This window comes from Neoarius graeffei, chromosome 13, assembly GCF_027579695.1.
Source record: "Neoarius graeffei isolate fNeoGra1 chromosome 13, fNeoGra1.pri, whole genome shotgun sequence".
NCBI classification, from domain to species: domain Eukaryota; kingdom Metazoa; phylum Chordata; class Actinopteri; order Siluriformes; family Ariidae; genus Neoarius; species Neoarius graeffei.
In genome coordinates, this window is record NC_083581.1 from 12,681,616 (window position 1) to 12,708,976 (window position 27,361).

Here is a 27,361-nt window from a genome sequence, read left to right on the forward strand (position 1 = left end):
CCCAATCCCAGTTAACGCGGAGGGGTAGGGGAAGGGGTAGGGCTTCTGTACCCCTCCAAACGGAGATTTTCCTGGAGCTGACTCCGAACGAAGGGGTTTGAGTGATTTCCCACAATGCCATGCGGATTTCAGCGAGATTTCATGCGGATTTCAGAAAGATGGCGGTTCCCGCGGCGAAAGATTGTCATAAATGTATTTTCTCCATTATTTACGTGTTTTAAGTTGTTATCCAGAGGAAACACGCCGCTTGATTCGCTTTCGAGCTGAGAATGAGCAGCGATTTCTGAAATCCAAGCTGCTGCTAAAAAGCTTTGGGAGTGAGTATTGTTTTTGGTTGCTTGACTGCGTACGTTTTGTTCTGTTATTCTCGCTTTTATTGTTTACATGAGTGTTCTGACACCTCATTCTGTCGGATGTGGTGCACGAAGCGCCAAAGATATCCCATTCAGTGGTGTTAGTTAACAAATCACACCCTGCCAGCAGAGATTTCTGGTTCTGCCTCTGGCTCTGACTGTAGCGGCTGGTCGCAGCCAGTGACGCATTTGGTCGCGTTTTGCTAACGTAAACGCTGACGGAGGTACGCGATGACGTATGCGATCGTTGAAGGGCTATCCCAATACGTAGGGGTTGAATTTCAAGCCCTATCCCTTGTAGCTCAGTTTCAAGGGGAAGGGCCAAGGGGAAGGGGGAGGGGAAGGGGGAGGGGAAGGGGGAGGGGTAGGGGTAGAAATTAGAATTGGGATTGGGCCTAAGGCTGGACTTCAGGATACCCATCATGCTAAATACCATTTTAAAGCTTAATAAATAAGCTAAACAACTGCACTATGCTTCGTACTCTCAATCACTTTCTCCTTGTAATTCTTGGTCCAAATCAAACTCTTCTCCACTTGAAAGACCACCAGTTTCACTGTCTATGCTACTTTCATCACTACTACCATCATTCAGAAGAATTTCTGCCACTTGTTCTGCTGTAAATTGTGTATGTGGTCGCTTACTTGAAGATGCCATTTGGAATATAACTGAGGTCATTACATTACTTACAGATACAAGGCAGTAAAAGGCAAGAAAACAAAAGAAAGGATTGATTCTTACCAGAATCTGATTGGCTATGGTACAATAAGGATGGTAAGACTTTTTTTTGTTGTTGTTTTCAAGGTATTTTTATTTTGTCATAGCAACCATTATATCATCGTTCCTAGAAGAACGAAATTTAAAGGGTCCGTCACCAAAGGGTTAATATAAACCTATCATTTCTGTTACTGTTTTCAGAGCTGCTGTTACAGAAGATTAACCCACACCTTCAGACTGAAGAAGTGAACAGTGCTGTGGTATAATAACGTATAAACGCACCGAGAAGTGAGTCACCATCGGGTGTTAGCGGCTCAGAGAGCGTACACGGCACCACCGCAGTCTGAAATAATAAAGTAAATGGTGTGTGAACATGATATTAAGATCATTTTTCATGTCATTACTCAAATTGGTCTCACGAATAAGAAAAATGAAAGTTTTGATTAGTTTTTGATGAATGATAAAATTTAAAAAGTTCTTGGACTCAGACTTTTGGACTGAACTATACAGTATGCTCAGCTCACCACAGGCCAGATGTGACCTTCAACACTCTTCCATTCAAACGGACTGGCATTTTTATCATCCTGGCTTTAAAAAAGATCTCCATCTTTTCCCGGTAAAGATTAAACCAAACTATTCACATCACATCACCGTCACCGTACTGCACATTCGGGAGCTTTGTGTTTACTGATTTAGATGGCAATGTCTTTGAAATTATGTACCAAGACAAAAACAGCTCAAAACAGCCACCAGTACAAATGTATCTGATTATTCAATGATCCTGTCCATATATATCCAGATATTTTGACACTTAAACGGTGTTTAGGGTTACTGAAATCTGAATTTAAAAAAAAAGGGAAAAAATATTAAAGTTCAGTTTTTCATTGTTTTTATGAGGATGAGAAAACAAGGGTTGGGGTTTTTTGGATTGAGTTTTTCTCCCAGTTTGTGATTTTCCAGCTCCCACACACTGGTTAGAACACTGCAACTGTGATTGGTTAGTGTTGCTCTGACTGACGGGTGATCATCCCTCCCACCCAGAGAGCATAGCCAATTACGTCCTTTTGGAGTCCAGGTCATCTGTGAGGGTATCAGGACGTCCTGCTCCTGTCCTACAGATGCAGGCCAACATTCTTTTTTCGAGTGGAACCTTAAACAGTAGTTTCATCTCACCACCAGTCCACAGTTTTTCCTCATTTCACCTTCTCTACAATTTAAACATTACTCTTGAGACGTACTATCACCATCCACATGGATGGGAATTTTCTGAGCATTTTCAAATTGTTTTTGAATTATGGACAGACATATTTTCCAAAACACTGTTTGTATGGACAGAATTTACATGTATTTACGTGAATTTACATCATCACATACGTGAATCTACATGATGTTTATGTAAACTAGTATTTTAAGTATTCTACTGCTTTAATAAAAGATTGATTGATTAATTATTAAACCTGCCTGAAAACAGCATTGTGCACAGTGTAGTGTGGTGCAACACTGACGGTGCTGCTGCTGCCCCCAGTGGCTGCACCGTGCTATTACGTTCTACACAGGAAGAGAGTCGGAATGCTCTTATGCCGCTTTTCCACTACAAACGCGGCTGAGTCGGGCTGAGCCATGTCGTGCTGAGTTGGGCTGAGTCGAGCTGAGCGGGGCTATTGGAGTTGCATTTCGACTACAACCGCGCTGAACCGTGCTGGCTGGAAGTGGGTGGACACATTGGGTGGAGTTAGCGAAAGTGGGTGGACATCACATGATGTCGTTAAGCGGCGCAAACAGTGACATCAGTGATCTTTTAAGCGGTAGTCTCACGACCCGGATAGTAAACAATGAACATGGAGGACATGGAGTCGTTAGTGTTGCTGGTCTTGGTTCTGTGGCTTGTTGTCACTGACAACGCCAACAGATACTGGCAAGAGCGTATAGATGAGACGAGGCGCATAAGGCTTCAGAAATTCTCGTAATTCGTAATTATTATTCTTCCGGGTTTACGGTGTTTACAGATCCCAGCGTGCTCGCGGGACGTGTGTGGGCATGTGAGGACACTCCTCCTCACCAATCAGTGCACAGGGGAGTGTCTGCTCACGCCCCCAGCCTCACTCAGCTCGGTTTGGCTCGCTTCAGCCCCACTCCAAAACCATGCGAGTTTTGGGTGCTAAGCAGGGCTGAAGCGAGCTGAGTCGTGCTGTTCTGAGGTAGTCGAAACGTGAGCCGTGTCGGGCTGAAGTGAGCTGAAGCGAGCTGAAGTGAGCTGAAAAAGGGTAGTGGAAAAGGGCTATTACATTCTAACACTTTTTTTGTTGCTGGTAGGTAACAATTGACCCAGTTCATGATTCAATTCGATTCACGATATTGGGTTCACGACTCGAATTCTCCCACAATATTTTTGAAAAAAAAAAAAGAAAAGAAGAAAGCTGTATTACCATAAAAAAAGAAATGTTTATTTACCTATTCTTTATCAACTTGGAATAAAGTTAGAGTAAAATACAATAGCCTAATAATTAAAATATTCATTTGATTAAAAATGAAAACGTTAACAACAAACAGTCCTTTTCCTTAATAAACTTTTCTGAACATTTGTTCTGCCTCCATTTGCTTCTCTTTTCTTTATCTTTCAGCAGTGTGTAAAAAGAGAGCGAGCTCCAATTGGATTTGAGAAGAATACCCCATGTTAAGACCTCAGTTGCTATGGCATTTCATGTCACAAATGACACGGTCCCCATTTACTCTGTCGAGAAAGAACTTGTGCAAAAATAGTAACAGTGCCATCTATAGCAAATATTGCAAACAACGTATTCTTAATATCCTTTCTTTAAATATTCTACATTTAAAAGAAGCATTGTTTGCTCTATTTGCTATAGATGAATCCAGGGAAGTACCAGAAGTAAAGAAGTTGCCATTACTGTGGTGACGTCTCCCTACAACATACACGTGTGCAAATGCAAGCTGTCCTCAGAAGTGTATGATTTTCTACTTTTACCTTCACGTTCTGTGTAAAGTTACTTTGACAATGATGCCAAGGAACCTGTGCAGTTCTCAGCTGCTCCAACAGTATTGTCAACCTTCAGCTTTGGAAAAAATCTGAATACGCAATACACGAACCTTTACTTCCTGAAGCGTCAAGCCGCTGTCTGAGACCATACACTTTACACACATTCCCTGAGCACACAGAGGAGCAAGATGTTCGCCAGAAGTCCCTTATCACATGTTAGGCAAATCACAAAGCATGAAAAATTTTTCATGCCTATATTAAAAAAAAATCTGACTGGCCTGTAATGGTTAAATGGTGGGACGGCCTTGGGCTGAAGTGCCCAAGAGTGGGGGCACGCACGTACTTTGCTCTCCTATGATGAACTAAATTTCGTTGTACATTTGTGCAGTGGCAATAAAAAACATTCTATTCTATCCTATTCTATTCTAAATGAAACTTGTGAATGATTGTGCTAGTGGTCTGTTTTTTCTCTATTTCTCCATGCTCTATTTCTGACTATTGTTGTAACCAGTGATGAACTAATATGTACAATTTGAACAACATTAAGGCCAAGTTTACATTAGACCGTATCTCTCGTTTTCTTCGCGGATGCACTGTCCGTTTACATTAAACCGCCTGGAAACGCCGGGAAACGGGAATCCGCCAGGGTCCACGTATTCAATCCAGATTGTGTCAGCTCCGGTGCTGTGTAAACATTGAGAATACGCGGATACGCTGTGCTGAGCTCTAGCTGGTGTCGTCATTGGACAACGTCACTGTGACATCCACCTTCCTGATTCACTGGCGTTGGTCATGTGACGTGACTGCTGAAAAACGGCGTGGACTTCCGCCTTGTATCACCTTTCATTAAAGAGTATAAAAGTATGAAAATACTGCAAATACTGATGCAAATACTGCCCATTGTGTAGTTATGATTGTCTTTAGGCTTGCCATCCTTCCACTTGCAAGTGGTAAGTGATATGCGCTGGGATCACACACACAGCGGCTCAGTCCCGAATCACTGCTCGTGCGCTATACTCACGTGCTCTGTGAGCTGCGCAGGGCCGGAGTGTGCACCCTCCAGAGGGCACTCGCTGTTCAGGGCGGAGTGATTTGGAGCGCAGGATGCCTGCGGAGCCGAGCGTATCCGTGTATTGGTGTTGCTGTGTGCACGCGAATCGTGTATTGGTGTTGCTGTGTGCACGCTAATCGTTTTAAAAACGTTAATCTGATGATCCGCTGATACGGTCTAATGTAAACATGGGCTAAGATTGCATCCATATAAGGTTCCTTCATCAGGAACTGGGGACCACTGCATATAAACCCAACTATCCCTGCTGCCTTCGCTGAGGCCGGGGCAATAAAACGAAAGCAATTCAAATGTTTCAACTGAAAACTGTTCAGTAGTTTCACTTATATGTAATAAATGCAAACCGCTGTTACTATTTTTGCACATCTATATTTTCCAAAATCCACTCTAATAAATAAACTTTTAAACATCAAGCAATTTATTTCTAAGTGCATTATGTAAAAACAAAAAAAATTGTAATCAACAATTGTTCATAGAGTTGAAAAAGTCTAGATTTTTTTTCGCAATGTAGCCCAGCCCTAGTGAAATGTGTCTCGCTTTAGCTGTTTGATTAATTCCATGATTAAGTTTAGCTAGCTACTGTTGCATGAATTGGGTGGCATGGTGGTGTAGTGGTTAGTACTTTCGCCTCACAGCAAGAAGGTCCTGGGTTTGAGCCCAACGGCCGGCAAGGGCCTTTCTGTGTGGAGTTTGCATATACTCCCCGTGCCTGCGTGGGTTTCCTCTGGGTGCTCCAGTTTCCCCCACAGTCCAAAGACATGCAGGTTAGGATAATTGGTGTCTCTAAATTGACTGTAGGTGTGAATGTGAGTGTGAATGGTTGTTTGTCTCTGTGTCAGCCCTGCAATGACCTGACAACTTGTCCAGGGTGTACCCCGCCTCTCGCCCATAGTCAGCTGGGATAGGCTCCAGCTTGCCTGTGACCCAGTAGAACAGGATAAGCGGCTACAGATGGATGGATGGATGTTGCACAAATTGATAGCCAATATAGCCCTCTGTTACTAACTAGCAACATTCAGTCATCTAGCTCATGAGAAAGTAATTTACTTATCCAGCTCAGGTGTTCTCAGACATTTTGTAAACCATTCAATTCGAGGGACCACTCAAATCGGCTAATAACTCTAAGAAATATGGCTGAGATTAGCTAGGTAGCTAGAGGACTCCAGGGTCTGGACCTTGGTAGTTTCATCATGTTTCGTGCAGATCAGGTAGAGCTACACGCTCTGTAGTGGGATATAAATAACTAGACAATTCCCCTGGGGGAAATTGCGAGAGTGATGCAGTGTGTGTAGCCACACCTCAAGGTGAAAGCACCACCCAAAAGGCAGCATGAGATATGAGGCAAAAGTCATTGTCCCTTGGTATAGCGCCCCCTAGCGGCCAATATGTCCCAATTTTTGGGGGGGCCTTTGTGGAGGGGTGCGGCATAATGCCACGAAGTTTTGTTAAGGTACACCAAAGGGCGGCCGAGATATGAGCACACTTCCTGTTTCACGTCTGCGCAGCCAATTTTGATTGGCTGCCACGGCCAAACGCTTATGAAACCCTAAAGACCGGGCAAGTGTCTTGTGCAGCTTAGTCCCAAGAAGCCATGTACCAAGTTGGGGAGAAATTGGTGAAAAATTGAGGGAGGAGAAGCAGTATGATTGATTTTCACAAAACTCAAAATGGCGGGAAAACTTTCAGGGTTGAAAATGACGTCATAGGGTGCGTTGGATTCGTCATGGGCCAAGGATTCCAGGGATACCAAGTTTTTGAAAATCGGACCAACGGTTCAAAAGTTACAAGCAGAAATGTACCTGCGACTTTGAGCTGCTGGTGCAATTTTGTTCGGCCGCCACGGCTAAACGCTTAGGAAATTCTGAACACTGGGTAAGTGTCTTGTGGAGCTTAGTCCAAAGTTGCCATGTACCAAGTTTGGGAGAAATTGATCAAAAATTGAGGGAGGAGAAGCATTTTAATTGATTTGCACAAAATTCAAAATGGCGGGAAAATTTTCTGGGCGGAAAATGACGTCACAGGGTGCGCTGGAATCGTCTCGGCCCAAGGATTCCAGGGACACCAAGTTTTTGAAAATCGGACCGACGGTTCAAAAGTTACAAGCAGAAACGTACTGGCGACTTGCACCCGCGACTTTGAACTGTTGGTGGCGCTAGAGAATTTAAGGCAGTGACTTGAAACTTGCTGAGACGAACCTTGAGTGTGTGAAGAAACAGTGTGCAAAATTTCACAATGTTAAGGGGTTGCTATGGAGACGCAGAGGGGGGAAGTGTGTAGTTTTCCAAAAATTCCATAGAAATGAATGGGAAATTTGGGGTGGTTTGTGTGCAAAATTTCACAACGTTAAGGGGTTGCTATGGAGACGCAGAGGGGGGAAGTGTGTAGTTTTCCAAAAATTCCATAGAAATGAATGGGAAATTTGGGGTGGTTTTTTCGCGACGTTTTGGTATATGGCCTGCCTGTGTGCGATGCACAGCTATTGAGTTATTCGCAATCAAAATTTGTACGGAAGATGAATAATAATAATAATAATAATAAGGAAGAATAATAAGAAAGGCATAGAAGAACAATAGTGATGCGTGCTGTGCACTGCATCACTAATAAGAAACGCATAGAAGAACAATAGTGATGCGTGCTCTGCACTGCATCACTAATCATTTAATATTAGTTCAGTTTTACCTGGTTGCATTGTGGAACATTACTCGTTAATAACATACCAATGTGTTCAAGAAGGTTTATTATTAACTAACATAGATGACATAGAACAAGTGTACTCGTGAGTTACCATTTTAAAAACAACAATAAACCATTTGATGATCTGCAACCAACAGGAAAACGATCATTTCCACTATTTCAGGTGAAAGGAGAGTAGTGGAGGATGTAAGAATATAATATAATTAGCTGTGCAGTCAGGAACTGCTTGCTGGCAGTGCCAATCTGGTGGATTTGTAGGGGATGTGGAGTAAACAGACTTAAAACCACACACACACACTACAAGTTTGAATTGCTGCTCAAAGTGTTTGAACGTGTCTGAGTGCTGACAGCATTATCACCCAGAACATTATTTGTAAAATGTTAGATTTGAGACTTTGTGGACACTTTGCTAATGCTTTTAGGTCAAAAATATTTTCTTTGTTAAACGTTTAGTGGTATAAATAAAGTGAACTTATCTGAAATACAGTGGTGCTCAAAAGTTTGTGAACCCTTTAGAATTTTCTATATTTCTGCATAAATATGACCTAAAACATCATCAGATTTTCACACAAGTCCTAAAAGTAGATACAGAGAACCCAGTTAAACAAATGAGACAAAAATATTATACTTGGTCATTGATTTGTTGAGGAAAATGATCCAATATTACCTATCTGTGAGTGGCAAAAGTATGTGAACCTCTAGGATTAGCAGTTAATTTGAAGGTGAAATTAGAGTCAGGTGTTTTCAATCAATGGGATGACAATCAGGTGTGAGTGGGCACCCTGTTTTATTTAAAGAAGAGGGATCTATCAAAGTCTGATCTTCACAACACATGTTTGTGTAAGTGGATCATGGCACGAACAAAGGAGTTTCTGAGGACCTCAGAAAAAGCCTTGTTGATGCTCATCAGGCTGGAAAAGGTTACAAAACCATTTCTAAAGAGTTTGGACTCCACCAATCCACAGTCAGACAGACTGGGTACAAATGGAGGAAATTCAAGACCATTGTTACCCTCCCCAGGAGTGATCGACCAACAAAGATCACTCCAAGAGCAAGGCATGTAATAGTTGACGAGGTCACAAAGGACCCCAGGGTAACTTCTAAGCAACTGAAGGCCTCTCTCACATTAGCCAATGTTTATGTTTATGAGTCCACAATCAGGAGAACACTGAACAACAATGGTGCGCATGGCAGGGCTGCAAGGAGAAAGCCACTGCTCTCCAAAAAGAACATTGCTGCTCGTCTGCAGTTTGCTAAAGATCACGTGGACAAGCCAGAAGGCTACTGGAAAAATGTTTTGTGGACAGACGAGATCAAAATAGAACTTTCTGGTTCAAATGAGAAGCATTATGTTTGGAGAAAGGAAAACACTGCATTCCAGCAGAAGAACCTTATCCCATCTGTGAAACATGGTGGTGGTAGTATCATAGTTTGGGCCTGTTTTGCTGCATCTGGGTCAGGACAGCTTGCCATCATTGATGGAACAATGAATTCTGAATTATACCAGTGAATTCTGAAGGAAAATGTCAGGATATCTGTCCATGAACTGAATCTCAAGAGAAGGTGGGTCATGCAGCAAGACAACGACCCTAAGCACACAAGTCGTTCTACTAAAGAATGGTTAAAGAAGAATAAAGTTAATGTTTTGTAATGGCCAAGTCAAAGTCCTGACCTTAATCCAATCAAAATGTTGTGGAAGGACCTGAAGTGAGCAGTTCATGTGAGGAAACCCACCAGCATCCCAGAGTTGAAGTTGTTCTGTACAGAGGAATGGGCTAAAATTCCTCCAAGCCAGTGTGCAGGACTGATCAACAATTACCGGAAACGTTTAGTTGCAGTTATTGCTGCACAAGGGGGTCACACCAGATACTGAAAGCAAAGGTTCACATACTTTTGCCACTCACAGATATGTAATATTGTATCATTTCCCTCAATAAATAAATGACAAAGTATAATATTTTGTCTCATTTGTTTACCTGGGTTCTCTTTACCTACTTTTAGGACTTGTGTGAAAATCTGATGATGTTTTAGGTCATATTTATGCAGAAATATAGAAAATTCTAAAGGGTTCACAAACTTTCAAGCACCACTGTATAAAGATACACTGATTGTTTTAAATTCACATTCATGAACTCAAAACATTCTCTTATTACTGTGACAGAAAGCGGGAGAGCTGTTTCCTGTTCACACACCATTTACTTTATTATTTCAGTGCTTATTAGAATTTAGTACAATTCATGCAAATTTTTTATCCCTTTCATTTTAGAGTAACAAATGTTTATAGACATTGTAGACATACTTTTTTCATATTTTGTTTTACATTTGTTACCAAATATAGATATCATGAAACATATAGGATCCAGTATCGTGATGTGATATTTCTGTTAAATCGAGTCAGTTTATTTGTATCACACATTTAACAAAAGACATTGTCGCAAAGCAGTTTTACAGAAAAATAAATACTTTAAAAGTATGAGCTAATGTTATCCCTGATAAATTTATTTATCCCTGATGAGCTAGCCCTGATATCACCCAGCCCCACTAACGCACTCTGAACTGCATTTTAAACGGATGAAAGACACTGTATATCAGTATAGTTTATTATTATGATATTGTTACCCTGTGGTGAAAACCTTCACGCCTGTGTTTACTGCATCGATAAGGTTTGGGGTTCATTAACATGCAAGCCTATAACGTGTGTGTGTGTGTGTGTGTGTGTGTGTGTGTGTGTGTGTGTGTGTAGGTAGGTAGGCATGCTTTCATATCTTGGTGAGAACCAATCAAATCTCCCCACAAGGTCAGGAATATCTGATAGTTTTGACCTTGTGGGGACATTTTGCAGCTTTTATTTAAAAGAATAAAAAACAAAAAGAGGGAACTAAAATCTTTCCTTTTGGTTACTGAGGTTATTTTTACGGTTACGTTTACGTTTCGGGTCTGATTGCAGGTGTAGCATAGCATTAATTAGCTACAATAATAATTGTTTAAGTGGACGGTCCTCACAAGGATAGCAGGCAAGTGTGTGTGTGTGTGTGTGTGTGTGTGTGTGTAGGTCTCAGACACTGATTGATAAGGTCAGATCTGTAACTTAAATGACAAAATTTAAAGCATGGTAATTATAAATTATCTGATCTGAATTAAAAGTCATTTCACAGCAGTTTGGGCTCAATGCCGAGTCATGGTTCTATATCTGTGTAGACAATATGGAGGTTTATTATAATAGCTACTATTTGTTTGTTTGTCTATGGCTTGCCTATCAGAATCTCAATCTCTTCTGAATTTTTTTTTAACCCACACATTAAGTCTATTAGCATGAAAACACAACCACACAGCAGGACCTCTATAATCTCCTGTCTTCCACAGTGGGCTGTGAATAAATGTAGTCTTGTCTCTGGGGCTCTGCCACTGATTTGGACAAAGCTGCTAAAATGCACCACAATCAAACACAAACTTGTGCAAATGCCCATCCTTTTCTTTCTTCTTCTTTTTTTTATATGTAATGTAATGAGAAAAGGCTTATTCATCTCGGCGATGGTGCTGCTGCACTGTCCTGCATTGCACTTAACAAGTGCATCCCCCCGCGCACACACACACACACACACACTGAGGATAGAAAGGCAAATTCAGCTCGAGCGCGAGCCACAGAATAAAAGCCAAGTAAATATTTGCACATTCAAAGCAAAACGCGGGCACGAGCACATTTCAGTGCGTCCTACCTCGTGATGATGGAGATGATGATGGTAATGGTAGGGGTGGTGGAGGTTGGTTGGTGATGATAATGGAGATGACTTGAAAACCCTCTGGAAGATCGTCTCGTGCTGATACTGCGCGAGAACGCGCGCGCGACACTCACCGTGAGCATCTCGGTCGTGGGTCTGTGCATTCCTCTGACGCGGACGGGGGACAGAATGCGGCACGCGCGGAAAAAAAAACGGAAAAGAAGAAGATGAGAAAAAAAAAACCCGAGACGCTACGTGCAAAGCTGGCGCCGATTGGGGGGAGGGTCAAAACGCGTGAAAGAACCCTGCAATCGACGCAATTTTAATGCTTTAATTCACTATCATGAAGCGAAAAGAGATCAGCGGGTTACAATGAAACTGAATCTTTCTCGCGCGCGCGTGCACGCGCAGCCCATTGGCCCCCTTCATTGTGCGCGTCACCCGAGCACGTGCCTCAAACAGATCTCTCATTTACATTTCAGATCACACACCACACACAAACACGTGCAAACTTGTGCAAGCACACACACACACACACACACACACCAGATCAAACACCACATTACTGCACACATTCCTGACATAGAATGCATGCAACACACACACAGGTACGCATGCACATCAGTGGCGGCTGGTAGTCTTTCAAACAGGGGAGGCTGGTCGGTTACGATATTTCCAGATTTTAAAAGAAAAAACACATCAGTGTTGCCCATACTCTTGCCTCTGATCTGGCTGATTGTTGGCAGGGTCACAAACTGTGAAATAACAGGTTCTTTTGGCCCATTAGCCTACTGGCCAATATACATGATGGTGGTGTTTGGGGGGGTATATTTTAACATTTTATATTTTAAAATTGTGGCATGTTGTTTAAAAATTGATCATTATTGAAAGCAGCTCTTTGTCAGGAACCTCAGCAGTAACAGCAGAGTGTTCTGGAATAGGCACAAGCACTGACCTTGGGGAGCCAAACATAGAGCTGGGTGCCACACATTTCATTCAATGACACTTTCCCTATATTTTACTTATTTTGACTCAGAAATGTTTTATTGACAATTTTGATAACCCTTCACTTTTAATCCAGGTCTGTAGTGTGAAATGTTCTTGGCTGTGTTTTTGTTTAAAAATGTTTTCCAAATTGTAGCTGTTTTTAATTCATATCCAGAAAAATATATATTCCAATATAATATACTCAGCATAAACATTTTAAATAGATTCTATATTTTTGGTCCATCCATGACATATTACTAAAGTAGCCTATTTACTGTTGTTGATGTGGGTCATTTGCTGTTAGCCAATTCACTTTCTCATACCAGGAGAGCTGAAAGGAACGAGTATTATTCCCTACCTTTTTCACCAAGTCAATTTGAGGCATTGGTCTACCCTGCTCTTTAATTTTAATTTTTTCCTCAAAAGGAAGACTGGCAAATGGCGTCGCCAAAATTAAATCAGCAATGCTTGGCATCCGTGCGCAGCTTTCTTGCTAGCTGACTAGCCCCCTCAAGTTCAAGTTCAGTCACTCAAATAAACGAAATTTCTGGAACTAAGATAGCAAACTTGACAACACTATATTTACACTTTATTTACAATGAAAATATATACAAACTAAAAAAGCTGTTAGAAACCATATGTAATGAATGAAATCAAAATGTAAGCTGATCTCTTACAATACACCACACCACTTGCGAATCCGCATGGGACTGAACTGAAATTCACCACTGCCTGTCTATATTTGAAACAAGCTGTCAATCAAAGAAAATATCCGGCCGCTTTCACCAATCACCAGTCTCCTCGCGGAAAGCTTTGCCATGTCCCTCCCACTGTGAGGCTCGGAGTCCGTGGGCGGGCATTTTCGCAGTATTTGTACAATAACCGTCTTGCATTTTGATATTGAAAAGCGCATAGCTCCCAAATGTCATTGAAGTCCACTGAGGCTGGGAGTCCGTGGGACTCCATGGGCAGGCGTTTTTGCAGTATTTGTCCAATAATCGTCTTGCATTTTGAGATTGAAAAGCGCATAGCTCCCAAATGCCATTGAAGTCCACTGAGGCTGGGCTGCATCGCGCTGTCACGAGGGGGAAAAACTCACACACACATTAGGCAAACTGGGGAAAGTTATAACGGAATGATTTCGCACTGTAGTTGGGTTGAGCACATATATTTCTATGATTCTGGATCTGAAATAGCAATGTTATAAGGTCAGCTATAACATAAGCCTAGCGCAATTCATCCTACACAATGTTCGTCATTTTTAGAGGAGGCTGAGCCTCCCTCATTGTCTTAGAGCAATCGCCCGTGATGCACATCCATAACTACACGAGAAAAGAATACTATTGTGGCCACTGCTATAACAAAAGTGACTACGCCACTCTCAGTTTCAAGGATGAGAGAGCCCTACAATAAGGCACCTGGATTTACTTCCCCACAACAGTTCAACATAAATAACTGAAATACAACTGTCATATAGTCATATAAAAAGCTTTTATTTTCTTTTAATTTCTCTTTTTAATTTAAAACAAGACTACTCATGGGCACTAGGCTCTCAGCCACATAGACAGAGGGTGAGGTGACAATGTGCCTATTGGCAACAGGAATGTGCAAATAGCAAAAATAAATGTATGGTATAAATAGTGTAGGTGTTCATGGGAGGAAAACCAAAAGACAATACACAGCAAATGTATTAATCAACAAGGCACAAAAAAATAAACAAAAAATACAAAAACCACAAACCCAAAAAAAGAAAAAAAAGTTACTGCCACGTGGGCACAGTCTAATTTGTTAAATGGTAACACAACACAACACACACCTGCACACACGTACTACTCTAAAAATACTTAATTTGGTTTTCCCCAACGGTAGCCTAAATATTACTAAAAGGATGGGACTACAGCCCATAGGCTGCACACTTTAAATGCACAAACCTAATACCTAGTCACGACACACAATCACCAAAGCTCAATTTCCTAATTGCCCAGAGTATTAAACCAGCAAAAAGAAAATTGATTAAAACTCAATAAGGAAAAAAACAGTGGTGCCCCATCTACCGTTGCTGTAGCACCAATCGTGATGACGATGTGTTCCTCCCGCTTGGACAGCTACACAGAAACGAATTTTACTCATAGGTCAGGTTCCAGCTGGGTCCACCCCATCAGTAATACTTCCGTTTGCTCATCAAATCGCATGAGCTGTTACCCACACACAGGCTTCCAGCTGTAGGCCACTGGCAATACTTCCGTTTGCTTGTCCAGGCACTGAAGTCACTACACACACAACCAGCTGGGCTCACACCACCAGCTTCTTTGTAAAAAAGACAAAAATAACAACCACGGAGAGGAAACACAACATATACCACCGCAGGTGCTCAGCATCAACTCGGCGTCTCTTCCCTGGTGAGCTAAAGACGTGACGTTTTAAACTCTACGTGAGACCAACAGGGAAAACAAGGGGCCAGCTGCCGTATCAAAATAAAAGTGCAGTACTCCCATAGGCTACATTCACCCCCACATCGGAAGGGAACTGTCCCGATGACCCACCCTCTCTATACTAACCCACTACAACTACGCCAGTCTAAGATTTCCCCCCCAACGGGTGAACTGCCACCCCTAACCCCTCCCCAATCCCCACTGCAGTCACAGACCGTGGTAATCAATGGGGGTTAGAGTGATGGCCCCGTTGTGCTCTGGACGACCGTCGAAGAATGGCCTCGACTGGGATGTCACTCCCCACAGGCCGTCTCCCTAAGGTCTGTGGCAACAAGACTGGGATCTGCAAGGGCTCACTGGGCTGGCCTGTGCTGAGGGCAGGTGACATGTCCTGTTGTAGGATCGGGCCTCCTAGGTTGCCATCCATCCTGAAGGGGTTGGTCCTTGTCACAAGGTTTGGGGCACTGGGCTCAACAGACCCCTGATCTTGAGGCAATGTTGTGATGAGCAACAACTCCGTATCCTCTTCGGAGTCGACTTCCTGGTTGGACACACCTGGCTCGGTGTGCATTTCTATCGCACTTGGGTCCGCCTCCGATTCAGGACAAAAGTCAGTTGGGGAGACCCGTAACTCCGTCCAATGGATGTTCTTCACTGGTCCCTCACCATCTAAGGGACTGATGGCATAGACTCTTCCCTCATCATCTAAGCACCTCACCACTTTATATTTAACTGGACCCCATACGTCCTGGATCTTATTGCGGCCTTGCACATAATTGCGTCGATAAACAACTGTTCCAGGAGGAAGAAACTCTGCATTGGTCTGGGGCTGTTGGACTGCTCTTTTAACTGCAGCCTCTTCCAGGTGGCACCCTGCGAGATCATACGCCACCCGGAGGCGTTCTTGGTGTTCTTGCACCCAGTCCTCTATTGAACCCTCCTCAGCACAATCCTCTTGAAAGCCTAGCAAGGCATCCACAGGCAGAAAAGGTTTGCGCCCAAACATGAGCTCGTAGGGAGAGTACCCGGTAGAAGAATGCACTGTGGTGTTATAAGCAAAAACTACTTGAGGTAAGTGTTTTGGCCACTGTCTCTTCTTCACCACTGGGAGAGTACGCAGAAGGTTGTGCAGGGTGAGGTTGAACCGCTCGCATTGTCCATTCCCCTGAGGGTGATAAGGGGTAGTGCGGCTCTTCTGCACCCCATAGAGTGTACACAGATTCTTCAGAAGGTCACTCAAAACTTCGCCCCTGATCTGAGTGGATGCGTTGCGGAACGCCATAGATGTAAAACCATTTCTCAGTTAGAATACGGGCCACGGTGTTTGCCTTCTGGTTAGGTGTGGCATACGCTTGGGTAAACTTGGAGAAAACATCCGTAATTACCAACACATTCTCTTGGCCATCACTGGCTCGCTCTAACATGGTGAAATCCAGTGCTACTACTTCCAATGGCCTGGAAGCCAGGAGATGCCCCGGGAAAGTTCTCAATCTTGGCTGGCCTGCCTTGGCCACAGTGCACCGCTCGCAGTTCAGACACCACTGCTCCACGTCTTTTCGGAGTCCAGGCCAGTAGCAGCGCTCTCGCAACAGCTGGGAAGTTCTCTCACATCCCTGATGACCATGATCATTATGAAGGGCAGAAAGCACCTCACTGTGCAGAGACTGGGGTAACAGCAACTGGAGGATATCGATGGCGCCATCTGGTGATTGTACCAGCCGGTACAGAACCCCATCCCGATCCCGGATCCTGTCCCACTGGCGCACTAACTCCTTAACAGCTGCGGACTCCTGCCCACATTCAGCTGCGGATGGTACCACTCCCCTCTTCCAATACTTCAAAAAGGAGCCCAGAACCGGATCAGCAGCTTGTAAGACTCTAAGTTCTTGCTTTTCTCGAACTGGAAAAGCATCAATGGCACCACAAGAAGCACTGTGGGTGCTAGCAAGAACAGCACTGGCCTGCTGGATAGCCAAGGGAATGGCTGTGCCTGGGACTAGCTCTGACATGGACGTTGGAGTGGGTTGGCCCGGCAACCGGGATAGAGCATCTGCATTTCTGTTCATAGTCCCTGGGCGATACTTGATGTCAAAATTGAACAGCGCTAACTGAGAGGCCCAGCGCTGCTCAACGGCACCAAGCTTAGCTGTCTGCAGGTAGCTAAGGGGATTGTTGTCAGTATACACTGTGAACTTAGCACCTAGCAGATATTCTCTGAATTTCTCCATAATTGACCATTTCAAGGTGAGAAATTCAAGCTTCTTAGCACTATAATTAGACATGTTACACTCTGATGGATGCAATCCCCGGCTTGCAAATGCTACAGGCCTCTTCTTGCCTTCGTATTCTTGAGACAATACTGCCCCCAGACCAGCATGACTGGCGTCTGTTTCCAAGATAAATGGCTTGGAAAAGTCTGCATATTGCAGCACAGGTGCGCTTACTAGCTTACTCTTCAACCCCGAAAATGCAGCCTCACAGGCATCGTCCCAATGTCCATCTAATAAGCCAGACTCATGCTTCTTCTTGGAGCTTTGCAACACCCCAACTACCTTATGCAAAGGAGCCGCCAATCGAGCAAAGCCCTCCACAAAGTGCCTATAGTAAGAAGCAAAGCCCAGAAAGGACCACAGCTCTGTCAGCATCTGTGGGCGCCTCCACTCTGCCACTGCCCTAATTTTCTCTGGATCGGTCGACACTCCTGCAGCCGAAATGACATGCCCCAGATACTTCACTTCGGACTGGAAGAAACTACATTTCTTTAGTTTCAACTTTAGGTTATGGTGCTTCAGTCTCCCCAAGACAAGCTCTAAATGCTGTAGGTGTGATTCAAAGTTGCAGGAGAACACTACGATGTCATCCAGATAAAGCAGTAGGGAATGGAAACACTCATCTCCAAAAATACATTCCATGAGATGTTGAAAAGTCCCAGGAGCGTTGCACAGCCCGAATGGCATCCTATTAAATTCAAACAATCCGAATGGTGTACAAAAAGCTGTCTTTGCCTTATCATGCTCAGCCATTGGCACTTGGTTGTATCCAGAGGCCAGATCAAGGGTGGAAAAGAGAGTGGCCCCGGTCAAGGCATCTAATGACTCCTCTATACGGGGGAGAGGAAAAGCATCCTTTCGAGTCTGTGCATTTAGCTGCCTATAGTCGACACACAATCGGATGGTGCCATCCTTCTTCTGCACGACCACAATAGGGGAAGAATAAGGACTGCAGCTCACCCGCACCACCCCCCTGTCTAGAAGCTCACCAATGTGGGCCCTAACGAGATCGTACTGTGAAGGGGGAAGTCTACGATAGCGCTGTCTCACAGGTGCAGTGTCTAGTAATGGTATTTCATGATGTATGAGGTCAGTACACCCAATATCTTCTTCACTCTGACTAAACACACAACTGTACTGCTGGAGAAGTGCTCTACCCTCCTGATCCTGACTGGAACCGAGATTGGGCCACGAGATGGCTGACAAGTCGAGGGGACTATGTTGAGCCTGAAGTGTATTAACCTGCACAATACATGCTGTGTCCCCTGCTCTCTCCAGTGTAATAGCACTACTGTTGGTCTGCAGTTCTACAACAAACAATTCACCTAGAGTGGCTCGGCGTGGCAGCCAAACATCCTGTACCCCGACATTAACTATAGGCACCCATACCCTCCCCCTTTCCACCGAGAGGTAAGCCTTGGAAGCCAAAAGGCCAGCTGGCAGCCTGCTAGTGGGTTCAAACAAAGCGGAGTGAAGAGCACGACCAAAGTGTATGGCACAAGTGGCAGCTACCATCTTCAGCGACCCAGCTGGCACACGCACAGACAAACGCCCACTCATTTTAACATGCCCCAAAAGCCCCGTTTCTGGCAGGCAGTCTAATTTGTGGCACTCAAACAAAGCATTCCTCCAACCCTCACTTGCTCTTTGTACGATAGGAGACTGAAACAGAGTGGAACCATGTTGTTGAAAGAGTTCCCCATAACACCCACTTATTATATTCATGCCCAACAGACCAGGGACCTTGGCTGCACCATCTGAGTGGGGGTGATCACGGACAACAAGAACACCCATGCGTGGCAGGGCCTTACCTAGAACTCGAACATCAAGCTCCAAGTACCCCAAGTATGGGATGTCTAGGCCGTTAGCTGCCCTAAGCTGAAGCCAATTGTACTCTCTTAACTGTTTGTCATCCCAAGATTGAAAATGGCGATTAAAAAAACTCTTGCAGGTGGTTGTTACCATTTAACCTGTATCAAGTAGACATGGGACCCGAACCCCTCCCATCTCAACTTCGACTACTGGACAAGACCCAATAAGCTTTAAATATTTTGCGGTTATGATTGAGCCGTTAAAATCCCCTTCTGATGGCCGACTCTCTGCACCAGAGGGGGCTAATTTCCCTGTGGCCCAGAGACTGCAGCTGCCACATCTGCTTCAATTCCCTGCACAGCCACCCTTCCCCGCATGGTTGGCCCAGAGCTGCTAGCCAGTTCTGTACGGCAGAAACGGGCAATGTGTCCCGGTTGTTCACAGCGCAAACATATGGGTTTACCGTCTGGTTGAAAACGATAAGGCCTACGGGAAGGTCCGCTTGGGCCCCGACTCTGCATGTTGGGTGAGTGTGAGGAGGCCAATTGCTGCAATATAGCATCCAACTGTGCTTGCTATTTTCGTAAGCATTCTTTCAGTTCTGCTAGTTCGTCATTAGGTTTAGCAGTAACTACATGGCTATCAGCTCGACACTCACCCACCACCAGAGCCTGGGAATCACAGGAATAAGAACGAGGTCGTGGCACACAAACACGCTCCCCATCCTCTACCCAAAGAACAGCCTCACTGCGTATGGAAAGAAAAGAAGAACGTGGGTTACGCCTAACCAACTTCAGTTCCCATCTCAACAGCCCATCCCGTACATGCTCAATAAATTGATCCCGGACTAAAGCATCTGAGTCTGAAATGCCTCTGGGATTGTTACGCTTTATAGCCTCCATCAAACCCAACAAGGCATGAGAAAACTCACGAATGGACTCCCCCTCTAATTGTTTATGCTGGAAAAACTGCTTTTGGAGAGAAATAAATTATTTAGAACATCCATAGGTATCAGTCAAAACTTGAAATATTCTGTCTGGATCATTTCGCTCTATGGAAGGGCAGAACTTTCTCATTTTTTGCTTCGCCATCTAAGAGGTCATACAAAAACAAAGCCTGCTCTGCCTGGGACATGTGTCGTACTTCCAGAGATCTATGAGCCTCCTCCACCCACTCCTCTACTGGCAGAGTGTCTGTGTCTTTCCCAGAAATCCTAGGACATTTTCTCTACCTTGGCAAATATATGTAATGTTCAGATCTATGAGATACATTAGCAATACCAGCCCCTGAAGAACCACCCCCATCATTCCCACTAGAGCTAGCATAAGCATCAGAAATACCAGCCCCGGAAGTACCACCCCCATCATTCCCACTAGAGCTAGCATAAGCATCAGAAATACCAGCCCCGGAAGTACCAGCCTGACCAAAAGTAGCACGCAAGCGGTCATTATCAGCCTGCAGCTGTTGAATACGTTCATTTAAAAGTCTAAGATGTTCATCAGGGTTCACTTCTGTATCACTATTACTCATGACTGATTACCAACAACAATAAAAAAACAAAAACAAAACAAAACCAAAAAGCACTAGTTCAGAGGCACAAAATTTCAGCTTAGCAGAAAAAGCAGATTGTAGCGAGAATAGCATGTGAGTGGAGCACAGAGGACGGCAGGACAGAGATCAAGGTTTTCCAGATGGCTTTATTGCCGAACTTTTCAGTCTAACAATGTTTTTAAATCACGCAGGCAGAGAGAGACACACACACACACACTGTCGGCTCTGCCGGGGAAGAAGCTCCCTTCCGCTCTCCCTTTCCCTCCTTAAGTAGGGCGGTTTACTGGGGAGAACACACACAAAACACAGGTTAATGACACTCAGGTGAAGCGATTCTGCCACTTACCTTCCCCAACTCCGCCCTCCTGTCACAGACCGGTGCTTGACCATGCCCCCACTGCCACATACCCCCACCGCCCGACTCAGGCCAGGCGCCCATCCGGCCCGCAGCCGACTCCCCCCCCCCCCCCCTTGACGGGAGAGGAAGTCCGCCACGACCATCTGCGCCCCCGGCCTGTGGACCACCTTGAAGTTGAAAGGTTGGAGCACCAGATACCAACGGGTGATCCGCGCGTTGGCATCCTTCATGCGGTGGAGCCACTGGAGGGGCGCGTGGTCCGAACAGAGGGTGAAAGAGCGCCCCAGCAGGTAGTAACGGAGGGCGAGGACCGCCCACTTGATGGCCAGGCACTCTTTCTCGATAGTGCTGTAGCGCCCCTCACGCACTGACAGCTTCCGGCTGATGTATAACACTGGGCGGTCCTCTCCCCCCACCTGCTGGGACAAAACGGCCCCCAGCCCTCTGTCCGACGCATCCGTCTGTAACAAAAAAGGGAGAGAGAAGTCAGGGGAGTGCAAAAGTGGCCCCCCACACAGTGCAGCCTTTACCTCAGAGAAAGCCCGCTGGCACTGCTCCGTCCACTGGACCGGATCTGGCGCCCCCTTTTTAGTGAGGTCAGTCAGCGGGCTGGTGACGTCCGAATAATTAGGTATAAACCTACGATAATAGCCAGCCAGCCCCAGGAACTGCCTCACCCCCTTTTGGTCTTGGGTCTCGGTCAGGCCACAATCGCTGCTGTCTTATTAATTTGGGGACGCACCTGCCCGTTACCCAAGTGGAAGCCCAGATACCGTACTTCCACCCGCCCAATCGCACACTTCTTTGGGTTGGCAGTGAGCCCCGCCCGCCTCAGCGACCTAAGGACGGCCCTCAGGTGCTGCAGGTGCCGCTGCCAGTCATTACTAGAAATAATGATGTCGTCTAGGTAAGCAGCCGCGTAGGTGGCGTGGGGCCGGAGGACCCGGTCCATCAGCCGCTGAAACGTAGCGGGCACCCCAAACAGCCCAAACGGAAGTGTGACGAACTGGTGTAAGCCGAACGGTGTGGAAAAGGCTGTTTTCTCCCAGGATAATGGAGTCAAGGGGATCTGCCAATATCCCTTCGTCAAATCCAGTGTCGAGTAAAAGCGAGCCATGCCTAGTCGATCGAGCAGCTCATCAATACGAGGCATTGGGTACGCGTCGAATTTAGACACCGCGTTGACTTTTCTATAGTCCACACAGAACCGGACCGAGCCGTCGGCCTTAGGAACTAAGACCACCGGGCTGCTCCAGTCACTGTGGGACTCCTCGACGATGCCCATTTCGAGCATGGCCTGAAGTTCTTCCCGAACTACCTTTTTTTTGTGTTCGGGTAATCTATAAGGACGGCTGCGCACTACCACCCCCGGGGGCGTCTCTATGTGGTGCTCTATGAGGTTAGTGCGACCGGGCAGGGGCGAGAATACATCCGAAAACTCGGCCTGCAACTGGGCGACCTCCGTGAGTTGGGTCGGGGAGAGGTGGTCTCCACAGGGGACCGGAGAGGTACGAGATGCCAATGTCCCTTTTTGGACCTCCGGCCCCAGCTCCGCCTTCTCCGGAACTACCGACACCAAAGCCACGGGGACTTCCTCTTTCCAGAGTTTTAACAGATTGAGGTGGTAGATCTGTAGCGCCCCCTCCCTGTCCGTTCGCCTAACCTCATAGTCGACGTCCCCGACTCGCCGTGTGACCTCGAAGGTTCCTTGCCACTTGGCGATTAATTTGGAGCTCGACGTGGGCAACAGGACGAGTACTTTATCTCCCGGAGTGAACTCTCTAAGGCGCGTGCCCTTGTTGTACAGGCGGGTTTGCCATTCCTGGGCCTGGCGCAAATTCTCCTGAGTTAGGTGGGTGAGCGTGTGGAGTTTTGCGTGCAGATCTATAACGTACTGAATTTCGTTTTTGCTCTGTGAAGGTCCCTCCTCCCAATTTTCCCGCAGTACATCTAAGATGCCGCGCGGCTTACGCCCATATAATAATTCAAATGGGGAGAACCCCGTGGAGGCTTGGGGGACCTCTCGCACTGCAAACAACAAGGGTTTGAGCCACTTATCCCAGTTACGTGCGTCCTCACTTACGAATTTTTTGATAATATTCTTGAGGGTGCGATTGAACCGTTCAACTAAACCGTCCGTCTGTGGGTGATAAACGCTGGTGCGGATCGGCTTAATACCCAGTAGCCCATACAGTTTGCTCAGTGTTCGTGACATAAACGAGGTGCCCTGGTCAGTCAGAATCTCTTTCGGGATTCCAACCCGGGAGATGACGTGGAAGAGGGCCTCTGCAATACTGCGTGCTGAGATATTGCGAAGAGGCACCGCTTCCGGGTATCGCGTTGCATAGTCCACCAGAACTAATATAAAGCGGTACCCACGTGTTGACCGGTCTAATGGCCCGACGAGATCCATCCCAATTCTTTCGAACGGGGTCTCGATTAACGGTAGGGGGCGCAAGGGCGCTCTTGGAATGGCCGCTGGATTTACTAACTGGCATTCGCGGCACGCCGTACACCACTTACGGACGTCGCCGCGAATCCCCGGCCAATAGAATCGGGCCATTATCCGGGCGAGTGTCTTATCCTGCCCGAGGTGTCCAGCCATGGGATTAAAGTGAGCCGCCTGGAATACCAATTCCCGGCGGCTCTTTGGAATTAACAACTGGGTGACCCGCTCTTTCTTCTGAGTGTCCTGCGTCACTCGGTATAACCTATCCTTCAAAATGGAAAAATAGGGGAAGGGCGGGGTGGCGTTCGGCGGGAGCGTTTGACCATCGATTACTCTCACTTGGTCAAACGCGTGTCGCAGAGTCTCGTCTCGCGATTGTTCCAGTGGGAAATCCGCGAGGGATTCCCCAATAGAAAGAGGAGGGGCCGGGGGCTCCTCACTCTGTCGCGGAGATGACGTAGACGGCTCTGCGACCGCTGCTCCAGCCAAAGCGACACCGGGACCCTCCCCCATCAACCGGCAGGACCCACTCTTTACTAGGCGTGCCATCAAACCCCGAAATCCCGGCCAATCAGTCCCCAAGATCAAAGAGTGGGTAAGGCGAGGATTAACCGCCGCCTTCACTATTGATTTTGCCCCTCTGAAATATATGTGGACCGACACCAACGGGTAGCTGTGAATATCCCCGTGCACACACAACACCTTCACCCCTTGTGCTCCCCCCAATGCCTCGTCTTGCACCAGGCTTTGGCGGATTGAGGTCTGATTGCAACCTGAATCCACCAACGCCTGATATGTAGCCCCTTGTACACTTACCGGTATGCGATACGCTCCGGCCCAATCGAGGGCAGCCTCTGGCGTGTCGGGGATCTGCACCACCGCCCCCACCTCCATTGCTGCACACTGTTGCTGCAGGTGGCCCGGTTCCCCGCAGCGCCAGCAAACCGGCCCAGGCCTCCCCTCTGCAGCTGTGTTCTGAGGCTCACTCACCTGAGGGGGGGGGAGAGACAGACACAGAAGGGAGAAATGGGAGGGCACCACGGGTGCGGCAGGCCGGCTGGGGTGGAGCCGGTCCCCGCCTCCGTGGTGGGGGAATGGGGCGAGGACGAGACACGGGAGGAGGGGGGAGAGAAAGAGAGAGAGGAGAGGAGAGATGTTGGTGGTTGTCCTGCCGCCGGAGCAGCCGCCAGATGATCCTCCGCCAGTCCCACGGCCTGATCCAGCGACGCCGGGCGGTGGCACTGGACCCACTCCGCGGTTCCGGCTGGTAAGCGGGCGGTGAACTGTTCCAGCGCCACCTGATCGATGATTCCCTCGGCGTCGCGATCTTCGGCCCTCAGCCACCGCCAGCAGGCGTCCCGGAGCTGCTGGCCGAATGCGAACGGGCTGCCGACTTCCTCCATCCGCAGCGCGCGGAAGTGCTGGCGCTGCTGCTCCGGCGTGCGCCCCACGCGCTGGAGGACAGCCCGGCGAAGGTCGGCGTAGGCCAGCCGGCGATCGGCGGGGAGCTGTAGTGCGGCCAGCTGCGCCTCTCCCGTCAGGAGGGGGAGGAGGCGCGCCGCGCGCTGCTCCATCGGCCACCCCGAGGCTTCTGCGACCTGCTCGAACAACGTGATGAAAGCCTCGGGGTCGTCCTGCGGGCCCATCTTAGTTAAGGTGAGGGGAGACGGGCCCGCGGCCGGGGTGCTGGTGGACCCCGCCGACGCGAGGAGACGCCGGAACGCCTCTCGATCTTCCTGTTGAGCCAGCACCAGGGCTTCGAAGCGGAGCTCCTGCTCCTTCCGGAGCGTGACGAGTGCCTGGTGCTGGCTCTGCTGAGCCGTGGCGAGGGCGTGGACCAAGTCCGCGAACGGGGAGGATTCCATGGGGCTGCAGGACTGATGCTCCACCTTGCTCCCGGGTTTCGGCACCACTGTAGCGAGAATAGCGTGTGGGTGGAGCACAGAGGACGGCAGGACAGAGATCAAGGTTTTCCAGATGGCTTTATTGCCGAACTTTTCAGTCTAACAATGTTTTTAAATCACGCAGGCAGAGAGAGACACACACACACACACTGTCGGCTCTGCCGGGGAAGAAGCTCCCTTCCGCTCTCCCTTTCCCTCCTTAAGTAGGGCGGTTTACTGGGGAGAACACACACAAAACACAGGTTAATGACACTCAGGTGAAGCGATTCTGCCACTTACCTTCCCCAACTCCGCCCTCCTGTCACAGACCGGTGCTTGACCACGCCCCCACTGCCACACAGATCTTTTTAACCTTGCCGTTCGTCTAGAGGGCTGGTCATCTGCAGGGCTGGTCACTTAGAGGGCCTTTCGTTGACTGGAGGCAACCACTGTTTTTCTCCCAAAACAAAAAAAAAACAAATACATACAAAACCAACTTAACTCTAAAACTTCATGACAGTTGCACTCAGCTATCCTGCTGACTACGCCGAATGTGGCCACTGCTATAACAAAAGTGACTACGCCACTCTCAGTTTCAAGGATGAGAGAACCCTACAATAAGGCACCTGGATTTACTTCCCCACAACAGTTCAACATAAATAACTGAAATACAACTGTCATATAGTCATATAAAAAGCTTTTATTTTCTTTTAATTTCTCTTTTTAATTTAAAACAAGACTACTCATGGGCACTAGGCTCTCAGCCACATAGACAGAGGGTGAGGTGACAATGTGCCTATTGGCAACAGGAATGTGCAAATAGCAAAAATAAATGTATGGTATAAATAGTGTAGGTGTTCATGGGAGGAAAACCAAAAGACAATACACAGCAAACTTATTAATCAACAAGGCACAAAAAAATAAACAAAAAATACAAAAACCACAAACCCCAAAAAAGAAAAAAAAGTTACTGCCACGTGGGCACAGTCTAATTTGTTAAATGGTAACATAACACACACCTGCACACACGTACTACTCTAAAAATACTTAATTTGGTTTCCCCCAACGGTAGCCTAAATACTACTAAAAGGATGGGACTACAGCCCATAGGCTGCACACTTTAAATGCACAAACCTAATACCTAGTCACGACACACAATCACCAAAGCTCAATTTCCTAATTGCCCAGAGTATTAAACCAACAAAAAGAAAATTGATTAAAACTCAATAAGGAAAAAAACAGTGGTGCCCCATCTACCATTGCTGTAGCACCAATGGTGATGACGATGTGTTCCTCCCACTTGGACAGCTACACAGAAACAAATTTTACTCATAGGTCAGGTTCCAGCTGGGTCCACCCCATCAGTAATACTTCCGTTTGCTCATCAAATCGCATGAGCTGTTACCCACACACAGGCTTCCAGCTGTAGGCCACTGGCAATACTTCCGTTTGCTTGTCCAGGCACTGAAGTCACTACACACACAACCAGCTGGGCTCACACCACCAGCTTCTTTGTAAAAAAGACAAAAATAACAACCACGGAGAGGAAACACAACATATACCACCGCAGGCGCTCAGCATCAACTCGGCGTCTCTTCCCAGGTGAGCTAAAGACGTGACGTTTTAAACTCTACGTGAGACCAACAGGGAAAACAAGGGGCCAGCTGCCATATCAAAATAAAAGTGCAATACTCCCATAGGCTACACTATTACAAAATATTCCGTTAGTAAATAAACCATCCATCCATTATCTGTAGCTGCTTATCCTGTACAGGGTCGCAGGCAAGCTGGAGCCTATCCCAGCTAACTATGGGCGAGAGGCAGGGTACACCTTGGACAAGTCGCCAGGTTATCGCAGGGCCAACACATAGAGACGAACGACCATTCACACTCACATTCACACCTACAGTCAATTTAAAGCCACCAGTTAACCTATCCTGCATGTCTTTGGACTGCAGTGGACAGGGTCGCAGGCAAGCTGGAGCCTATCCCAGCTAACTATGGGCAAGAGGGGGGTACACCCTGGACAAGTTGCCAGATCATCGCAGGGCCAACAGATAGAGACAAGCGTCCA